The following is an 11,554-nucleotide window of genomic DNA, read 5'->3' on the forward strand; positions in this document are numbered from 1 at the left end:
ATCTGAAGAAGTGAGGTTCTTACCCACGAAAGCTTATGCTCCCAATACTTCTGTTAGTCTTAAAGGTGCCACAGGACAGACTTTAATTGTAACTTAGAAAGAATAAACTCAGTGACATCTAATGACCAGAAATACTTACTTCTTATTTTATCTAAATAAGTGACTAATATAGACTAATATCTAATACAAAATCTAGAAATACTGTGCAAAGTTATGTACTATAAAGTTTAGATGCAAACTAGCATATTCAAAGATGCTACAAATTTCAATTTTTCAGATTTTATTTTGTTATTATTTAGACTCTTGCATATAAAGAAAGTATAGCATGTTAAGGTAGAAACACCTGTTAAAATGAGAATTCAAAGTATAATTTTGCAGCTCTTATTTAACTTTTTGAGCTGAAATTTTACATGCTAAGTGTCTGCCTCTGGTGGAATTTGTCTGAAAATTTTCAGCTAAAAAAATTCAGCCATTTCCAAAAAAATAGGGTAGGGAAAAATGTTTTTGCCCATGCTAAAAAAATCTGGCGACTTTTCCATGTAACAGCTCTTGCAACCCCATGCTTGGGAGCCTGAGCTTAGAATTTTGCAGGGGGTAGCCTTTGTATCAGGAATGTGCCTTTTGCTATCCCTATTTGGCTAAATTATACGGCACCCAAATTTGGCTAAACCACAAGCTATTGGAAAATCACAATTTGCACATGCTCAGGAGAGACTTGCTAGAGTTTTAACAGAAAACATTTCCAAAGATTCTGTGTACACTGAACTTGCTTCAGAATGCACATGTGTCATCTCTATAGACAGCCCAGGGCTACAGGGGCAAAGCTGGATGTTCCCTGGGATGGCTGCTCAATGTGGAAAGGCTGAGCAGTGGAACCAAAAGCAGGAAGCCTATCTTTCTTGTGCTCTCAATGATGCCCCTTCTGGCATCCAGGCAACATGAAGGAAGAAGCTGTTTGATTCAAATGCAGATGGGGTAGAAGCTGGACCAGGGGACAGAAAGGAGTAGATTGGGACAAGGAGTCTGGTGAGTCTGGGACTGGAGAGGGGTGGAAAGAAACTTGCACTTGTTGGGCAAAGAGACTGGGTGTGGGGAAGGGGAGAGACTAGGAGTGGGAGGGGACAGGGGAGATCAAGATTAGGACAGAGACCTTTGAAGGGGAGTCTAGGACAGGCTGGGCAAGGAGAGTGGGAATGGGATCAGAAGCCTGAGGAGTGGAGACTGGGACTGGGTAGATGAGGAAAATGGGATGGGAAAGAGACAGTACGGGTACAACACAGATTGGAGGTGATGAAGCAGAAGGGGTCAAACATGGGGGGAATAGGCAGAAGAGTCTGTGCCTACTACAGCCCACATCCCACCAGAGCATGGAATGTAATCCAAGATTCCCAAGTCTCACCATTCCTATGCTGTCAGCAAACATCTGTGAAACCAACTGGTAATGTGTGTCTCAAGTCCATCTAATACTGGTCCACATAGAGGATGACAACATAGTATTGTTATCAGTTACTCCATTAGCTCATTTGGTAAAGGCCTAAGTGGCGAGTCTAAAGGTTCCAACCTTGCTAATGAACCATGTGGGTGTTGCTATGATGCTACATGTTGGAATTTTTTTGTTTGCTTTTAAAAAAATAAAATAACTACATTAAAATACCACTACTGAGGTTGCAAAGTCACGCACTCAAAAATTAGAAAATGCCAGTATTAAGGTTGCCGGTGCAATCTGAATTCAACCCCTTTGTGAGTATGCATTATGCTACAGTCTTTAATTTACATTATCACACACTATTTTTTCCACAGGCCCCCTGCCTCATTCAGTGCAGAGGTCTATTTGAACCCCATGTTCGTGATGGATCCCCAGAGAGGACATTAAGGGAAGAGGCTAGACCTGATCTGCAGATGAGTCAGGATTGTCTACCAAAGGGGATGGTTGTCTGTAGGTTCCCCTGCCTAAGTTATTACAGAAGTTGGAAGTGTGTAGTGAATGAGGCAAGGGATTGCAGGAAAGAAAAGGCGGGTCTCATGGTTAAGGCAGTTGAATGCTACCCTGAAGAACTGGATTATATCCCTGCCTCTGCCACAGGATTCCTATTGATGCTGTTTAAGTCTCATGCCAAACTTTTCACCAGTGATCATTAATTGTGAATTACTCATTTTCTGGGTGCCCAACTTGAGACCCTGGGCTCTGTGCGTAAGCGCTCAGCACTCATAGCAGCAACTGAAATCAATGGGAGCCGTGCTTTAAACACATGAAGTCCTACAGAATGCTAAGTACTCTGAAAAATTAGGTCTTGGGTATCTCAAATGAGGCACCCAGAATTTGTGGAAAGTTTTGACCTTTCTCTCCCTCTGCTTCAGTTCCCCATTTGTAAAATGGGGATAATACCACCTGCTCCTTTCACAGGGTTGTTGTGAAGCTAAATTAATGTTTGTGAAGCACTTGGATAGCATTTTAGCAAACCGCATGAGGAAATTAATAATTTCTTCAGAGCAGGGTTAGATTAGGACACAGTAAATAAGACATGGAGCCACACGTTGCCTATGAAGAATATAAAAAAATAATGAATATATGCTCATTAAGTGAGCAATGTCCATTGTGTCCACTAAATGAGGCAGATGTCCTATGGCAAAAATAAATGTGATTACATAATTAAAGACTATCACACTGCCTACAGACACGGGGGCAGAATTAAGGTTGCACAGGCTGAAGTTGAATATCACATAGGACAGTCTCTATTGCCACCTCAAGCTATTGCTGAGATAATTGTACAGTATTTTATGAGCTCTAACTTCTGCACAACTTAGCACAGTATTTGACTTAAAAAACAACAACAAAAAAACAACACTTTTCATGGTAAGGCAGGAGGGTCTATAGGAAAGTGCACATGGTTGGGAATCAGAATGTTCTAAATTCTTATCCTAGCTTTGCTGATTCACTCTGTGGTCTTCTCCAACTCACTTTACCTTTCTTAGTTTCCCTGTTTGTAAAATGGAGCTAATAATACTTACTCACCTACCTTATTGCTACATTGTGAGGATTAATTAGTTAATTGCTGCACCATGCTTTTCACTTATAAAGTGCTATAAAAATAGTAAACACTATTGTTAAATGAAACAACTGCACTATCAGCAATTTAAAGTGTAAGATGAATACAGAGATCTTTGGTGAGAGATAATAGCTCTGTTTTTGCATCATTCAGCTTGTGAAAGTTTGCTAACAGCATCACTCAGACCTGAAGAAAAATGAGATAGATCTGTTTTTCAGTTCTTTAAGCTACTGTTATATGTGCCAGCTGTAGTCTGACTTTGTAAATCCTGGACACGGATTCTGATACCAGCAGGAGCTACAAGAGAGGGCTCAAAAGAGATTCCCCAAATAATAGCTCTGGATATAATTTGATATTTATAGATCTCAGTGTCACAAGCATGAGTCTTTTCATCATAAAAGATTAAACCACACCTAAGCAACTGTTTCCATATTCTAATTTATGCTGTTACAGTACAGTATTTCAAAATTTCATTATGAATTTTGAAAATATGTTTCTTGGTAGGTTATATTTGTTAGTACTTATGCATGATTCTTTAGCAGTTCTTTTAGAAGTTCTACTGTTTTATGGTTTGTTCACATATCAAGATTTTCAAATACATCCACATTTCTCACAGCCAGCATTACAAAAGCCAGACCATGTTGATTTGAAAAATTTATGTCCAGAGACTTTTCAGATGCCTTTAAAAAAAAAAAAAAATATTGTTTCCTTGTGCTTTATAAATGTATTTTCTGTACCTTATTGTACATTTTTATATAAAATTAGGAACAAAGGGTTACATGCTTGTGTAAACTGTTAGCAAAACTTTAAGTTACAGGGGACCAATGTAATGTAACTATTTTAATTACAATGAAACTTAGTACTGTAGACGGTACCTTATAGTTTGCAGCAATTATGTATTTACAGATTTCTACTCCTGGAATTACTATGTAACTATGCTTAGGACTTGTCTACATGGTGGCTGATGCGCTCTACTGGGGTGATTTCTAAAGCATGCTAGCGAGTTGCACATTAATTGGTCCATGTGGATCTGCTGGTGCATACTAAAGATTCCTTAGTGCATTTTAACCTAGTACTGTTTCAAACAGCACTATCTTAAAGCTCACCATCTGGGTCTCTTTAGATCAAACACATTCATGTGTTTTAGAAATCACACCATGTAGACAAGCCGTTTAGTAGATCCAAAAGAAATGACCAGCAGTGCAGTTTTAGGAGACAAACAAAATTCTAGATTCACAGTTCACATTTGTTACTGTGTCCTAAATTCTGCCTTCATACATGTGTATGTCATTCCCATTGCAGTCTGTCAGGGTTCCCTCCCCACTCTGAACTCTAGGGTACAGATGTGGGGACCTGCATGAAAGACCCCCTAAGCTTATCTCTACCAGCTTAGATTAAAAACTCCTCCAAGGCACAAATTCTTCCTTGTCCATGGAACGGTATCGCTGCCACCACCAAGTGAGTTAGACAAAGATTCAGGAAAAGGACCACTTGGAGTTCCTGTTCCCCCAAAATCCCCCCCAGCCCCTTCACCCCCTTTCCTGGGGAGGCTTGAGAATAATAATACCAACCAAATAGGTTAACAAGTGGGCACAGACCAGCCCTTGGGTTTTTAGGACACTAAAAACCAATCAGGTTCTTAAAAGCAGAACTTTATTATAAAGAAAAAGTAAAAGAAGCACCTCTGTAAAATCAGGATGGAAGGTAATTTTACAGGGTAATCAGATTCAAAACACAGAGGATTCCCCTCTAGGCAAAACTTTAAAGTTACAAAAAACAGGAATAAACTTCCCTCTTAGCCTAGGGAAAATTCACAAGCTAAAATAAAAGATAATCTAACGCATTTCCTTCCTATTACTTACAATTTGTAATCTTAGATGCTTAGTTCAGGTATGGCTTTAGGAGATGTATTTTCCCTGCCCTGGTTCCTCGCTGACCCAGAGAGAACAACAAAGAGAGACAAAACAAAAACCTTCCCCCACAGATTTGAAAGTATCTTCTCCCCTCATTGGTCTTTTTGGTCAGGTGCCAACCAGGTTATTTGAGCTTCTTAACCCTTTACAGGTAAAGGAGGGATTTTATACTACCCGTAGCTGTATGTTTATGACACAGTCAATGCAAGCTGCCTATATGTGCATCTATTTATCTATCTATGTTCTTATACCATAGCTGTGTATATAAAATCATAGGATTGGAAGGGACCTTGAGAGGGCATCTAGTTCAGTCCCCTGCACTCATGGCAGGACTAAGTATTATCTAGACCATATGAGCATGCTGGGCTCAATCCTGCAAAGTGCTAAGCACACTGGCCACAATTTGGCAAAGCATATACTGTAAGTACACAGTTCACTTTAAGCACATGAGCAGTGTTGCTGATTCATTGATGTCAGTAGGACTGCTCCCATACTTGAAGTTAAGCATATGTGCTTAAATATTTTTCTGGATCAGGGCCAGTGTGTTCAGCATCTTGCAGGAGTGAACTCTAAGGTAAGAATTTGGGTTTAGCTACTCACTACACAGTAACAGAGGAAATATGGATAGAAATCCTGGCCCCAGTGAAGTCAATAGGATTTTTGCCCTGTATAAACACATGTAAATTTTTGAGTGAATTATTCTGCACATTTTAAATGCTACATCCATTGTCCCTATATTGGGGAGTTTCTTATGCAGAAAATGTTGACTTTTCAATCAGAAATCAAAATCTGAAAAATTTCATCCAAACACTGAAATATCAGCCAAAACTTTTGGTTTAAAGTTAAAATTTTGATTTAGAAATGCTGCCCCTTTACCTCTTGGGGGTTGCAGTTTGGTGCCTCATGCCTATGTTATTTATGGGTTGGCTAGACTCACCTCCCATGATCCATGACAGCATAGCTCCCACGTGCACAAAATAGTCTTAACTAAGTGGAGAATCAGAGCCTGTTTTTCCAGGAAGAGATATTTTGACTAGGCTCATTCACAGGAAGAAAAGTACAATGAAACCTCTACTTAACTACCCAGTAAGTGCTGAAGGAGGTGTAGGTCACCTTGCCATGTTGATTACAATAACTGCGTCTGGGGAATATGGACTGTTTACAGTTGACAGATGTTTCTTGTGCACATGATGTTTCACCACAGGGACAGCTGTCTCATTGCTATCATTCAAAAGAATATCTGATCCCTTTTGCAAGGGAAATCCAACAATCTACAATGCCATAATAGGGATATGATTACACAGAGTCACAAAAGAAGTTAGAGTTACAAACTGTTAGAGATAGTGTGAGGATTAATTAAAGCACAATGAAGATGTAAAACCTTACACAAGTGTCTGATTATTAAAATAAAAATAATCTTAATCACACTAGCGCTATGGATTTGATTGCAATAGGCTTGATGGATTCTCTCCCTTTTATTCTCTGAATAACAAATAATGAATGGTATTTCTGTTTACTTTTTCCAAACCTGAAGAATATGGAATAAAATTAAAAGATTACAAGTTAAAATGAATAAAAGAAGATATTATTGATAGTATTAGTAAATATTATGGGAGTACATCCAAAGGCCCCAATTTAAGCATTATATAATTAGCCCATGGAGCTCACTGCAGCAAGATATTGAGTCAAATGTACTAGTAAGTTTCCAACAAGTATTAGCTGTGCAAAATAAAAATAGACTCTTTTTTATTTTATTTTTAGCACCAACAGTGAGCTAGGTGCAGTAAAGACTAAAATGAAAAGTAATATCTTACCAGAAGAATTTATAATCTACATAGACAATGTACAAAGGAAGGAAGAGATAAAATGCAATAAAGAACAGACTGGCTGAACAATTAATCTGAACACATTGTTCAATTTTTTGTAAGGTTTCTTTGTTTAAACAGATGCTATGGTTTAGAGTTAAGAAATTAAATTGTCTGGTTACATAATGCTTGGTGAATTGAAGACTAAAATCTGCAGGTCTTTAGGAAGAGCTGAATTTTGAGGATGATATTGAAGAGGATAGTTGAGGCAGGTCATGGTGAGATACACTTAAATGGCTGTAGTAAAATCCACATGCTCCATGATGGTCCGGAAAGAATTTCCCCCATAGTATAGTAATGCACTACTAGGTACATTGTTAACAAGTGTTATAACTTCCTTTGAAGCATCTAGAATTAGTCAGAGAGACAAAATATTGAACCAGATTAAACCATTCATCTGTTCCAATAGAGCAACTACTGTGTTTCCCTACCTAATTGTATAACTCTCCTCACATATTGTGTGGGAAAACATATCCCCAGACTGTGTCTACCATAGAAAGAGGGATAAAGAAGTTTCCATTTTAATTACTCACCAGGATGAGCCCTGAATGTGGAGAGGCAGGGGCACATTTATTTTATTATTGTGAGCACAGACAGTATGCTCCATGCTATACAAGACTCAAAGACAGCCTTTGCCATGAGGAGCTTACAGTCTAAAAGACAGTCAGAGATAATACAAGACATGCTGGGAGACCTATAAACAGGGCCGGCTCCAGCATTTCTGCCGGCCCAAGCAAAAAAAAAAAAAAAAAAAATTGCGATCGGCAGCGGCAATTGGAAAAAAAAAAAAGCCGCGATCGGCGGCGGCAGTTCAGCCGCAGGTCCTTCGCTCCTACAGGGAGTGAGGGACCTGCTGCCCCCGAATTGCCGCAGGTGATGCCCCTCTCCCTTGGCCGCCCCAAGCACCTGCTTGTTAAGCTGGTGCCTGGAGCCGGCCCTGCCTATAAAGAGGTGATAACTTTGGTATGTTTGTTTTTTACTGATTTACTTTGATCTCTCTCCTTTTATATAACATTGGGGAGTAGAAGGCATCTAAACAAACCACAGAAAAAGGGACCTGAATATGTCCCTTGATGAAGTCAATATACATTTGCAGTATTGGATAGTAAATACTTAACTTTGAGAGTCTCTTCAGCTGCTGTGATCAGAGCTGTACTTCCAGTTTTAGGGTGCTGAAAATCTAGGTTTCTGAGAAATTATTAAACTTTAGATATATTGTTGATGATGATCTCCACATCAATCTCTGAAGTTACCTCAAGGAAACCTTGGAATAATTTATTGTTCTCTTTTTTGTTCCATAATATTTGTTTTAAGATTAAATTTTATTCCACTTGTGGCAGAGATTCTTAAGTGCTTGCACTGTTGGTGTTATTAAATTATAATAATAATATTCATAGTGTTCCTTATAAAGCTTTTATCACACTAACTAGCCCTAATAATAACCTTAAATACAATACATTTTTATAGTATGTTTAAATTTTTCAGCCTAGCTATAAACACAAGGGGGGGGAGGGGCAGGGACTAACCACTAATTAACTGTAACATTGTTTGATTTTGTTTTGTTTTACATTATGGATTCCATCATACAAGGTAACAAATACCTTTAGGTTAATAAATGTCAAAGTGGCAAAGTAAGAGTTCATTTTCTGCTTCATGCAACTAAGATCTTTGATACATCTCATTATTTTATCTCCCTTTATTTTCTTTTCAGCTGAGCTCACAGCACAACTGATGGGAATGGAAAAACTGCCTGATGTCACAACATTTAAAAAAAAAAAAAAAAAAAAACACTGAGAAAATGTAGGGCCCAATCCAACTCCCAATGAATGCAATAAGAATTTTCCTACTGTGTACTGTTAAACATGAGCAGGCACAGGCCCTTATTTCTTATTATGTTAACTAACAGGAAAGCATAATTCCTAGTATAAGTGCCACAGCACTCTCTACAGACTTGTCGATAGTTATCCCCATGGATTTATCTTAGATGAAATTCAAGTTTTTATAACAAATTGCACTTTTATATGGCACCTTTCATCCAAGGATCTCATAAAGTTTAAAACACAATAATATTAAGCCTCACAACAACCCTGTGGGATAGGCAGGTATTATCCCCATTTTAAACGTGGCTAAACATATACAGAGAAGCTGAGTGACTTGCCCATGGTCACACAGTTAATGAATGCAAAGACTGGGATAGAAGTCAAGATTCTTGATTCCCAATCCTCGATGCTAATCACTGGACAACACTTTCTCTTGGTGTATATTAGCACATGCATTCCATTAAACTGGTTTTCTAAGATTATAATTAGATGGTAATCTCCTCAAGATTTTTGTCTTTTTACTTTATTGTAAATTACCATGTATAACGTGGAGCTTCATAAATAATAATTGAAAATAATAGGTTCTGTAAAATATGCTGAAACACCGAGCTTACCTACAGCTTGTATCAAAGAGCAAGTTTTGAAACAGAGACACCAATCCGAAGAGCAGCTAAATATCATTTTTAGGTCATGGCTGTCCCTCTTCACTGGATAGCAGCTAATTCACACAGTGATTCTGTGTACTTTGATTTTATTTTCTGGGTAAGCTTCAGATTGCGTAGCCAACTGTGTTCCCATTATTAAAGCAAATTCTTCTAGCATAAAATCCTTCAGGCAGCCACTGCTACAACCAGACTGTTTAGTTTACAGGCTGTTGCCAAGGCAACTATCCACTGGGCATTTTGTTTGGAGAATTGTAAATTGGAGTCTCAGCCATCTATGAAACAAAACAGGATTAAACTACATGGTAGGATTTTAGGCCCCAATTACAAAAGAGCTGTTCTAGCATGCAAAGCAGCCTACATCTCTCTCCCTTGTCTGTCTAGCTATACTTTTGCTGCATGACCTATTTTTATGGCACTTTTCTCTGGATGTCAATTCCTACCACTTTCCTAAAAATTCATTACTTCCCTCCCAGAAAAGTTCCCTGAACTCCTTGCTTCTTTTAAAAACAGCCTCAAACTAAAGCATAAAGTATATCCTTCAAAAGACATTGTTTTTATTCTTATATTTCTATTTAATTTAAAATCTGTTCATTCTTTTAGAATAGGTAGTTCATCCGGTGGGGTGTCCTAATTAACCAGATTCTACTATACAGTATTTGCTTTCCTTTCTCCTTCTTAGAGAACTCAATAAATAATAAAAATATTATCTTATTGGATATACTGTAACAAACCCTATCTACCTACGACTTCATAGTTGTCACTAAACTGCATACTGTAATGCACCTGCAGGCTCATTCATGGTGTTGGGCTCTTTTAATCCCCAGTACAACATCCAGCCAATAGAGGACTCCATAATCCCTCCAGCACAGGAAAAGGTACACTGTACACTCTTCATAAATCCAATCATAAATCACTATTTATAAAAATGTCAGAATAACCTTGTGACACTGACAGGCCAGGTGCCAGCCCATGCCAGAGTCTCAGGACAATTCACTTGTATGTGAATATCAAAGAAGTGTTAAGTGTTAGTATGCTTTCAAATTCATTCACTCTTATGCTAATAGAGATCAAATTAGATGTTGATTGTATTGTTTTCATCTGTCTATATCCTATAGTTTGCTATTATATTACTTCTACATTATGTACACCCTGTAATTAAATAGTCCTAGGCCAAAGGTGTGTTAATGAAGAATGTATTCAGGTGTTAGAACTTAATGCAAACTAATGGAATGAAGATCTGGAGAGGGAAAGAACCTAAATACTGCCCGCAAACAAGCTTGGGTGCGAAGTTACCTCTTTCTGGATGTGTATGTGTGGTGTCTTATGAGATATGTAAGGAAGAGTTGGGGAAATCTCTGTGTTGGATAATATATATAGGAGCAGGGTATGTATGGAGGTAGGGTCATGTACGTATAGAAGGGTGCATTTCTGAGTGGGTGAGGGAGGACATGTCTCTCTGTGTGTATGTAGTGGGCTGTCTCTGTGTGGAGCGGCCTGGGTGGATGGGAAGATCCCCATTGGTCTCTGAGTGTATTAGGTTGGGGTGTCTCTCCCTGTGGCAGGGTGTCTGCGGGGATGGAGCTGTATCTGTACGGGGATGAGGGAGCTGGGCTGTCTGTGTATGTGGGGGGGTGTATGTGTGGGGATGATAGGGCAGGGCTGTCTCTCTGAGAAGTGATAAGGTGGGTGAGGTAATATCTTTTATTGGACCAACTTCTATTGGTGAGATTTTTGAGCCACACAGAGCTCTTCTTCCTCAAAAGCATATCTCTCTCACCAACAGAGGTTGGACTAATAAAAGATATTACCTCACCCACCTTGTCTCTCTAATATCTTGGGACTGACATAGCTATAGCTACACTGCATAAAATCTCTGAGGAGACTGTGAAGATGGAAGGGACATGCTGTCTTTGTATGTGGATGGGTGTGTGTGGAGATGAAGAGGCAGGGCTGGATCTAAGGACGGGTGTCTGTGTGGGGGGTAGGGTTGTCTCTCAAGAGGGGTGTGTGTGAAGGGGTGTAGGGGCAAGGCTGTCTCTGAGGAGGGGTGTGTGGGGGGGTGTAGGGGCAGGGCTGGTCTCTGAAGAGGGGTGTGTGTGGAGGAGTGGAGCGGAGGGGTAGGGCCGTCTCTCAGAAGGGGTGTGTGTGTAGGGGCAGGGCTGTCTCTCAGGAGGGGTGTCGAGGGATAGGGCTGTCCCTCAGGAGGGGTGTAGGAGCAGGGGTGTCGCTCAGGAGGGGTGTGGA

The sequence above is a fragment of the Terrapene carolina genome, unplaced genomic scaffold, assembly GCF_002925995.2.
Source record: "Terrapene carolina triunguis isolate 2854851 unplaced genomic scaffold, T_m_triunguis-2.0 Scaffold62, whole genome shotgun sequence".
Taxonomy (NCBI): domain Eukaryota; kingdom Metazoa; phylum Chordata; order Testudines; family Emydidae; genus Terrapene; species Terrapene triunguis.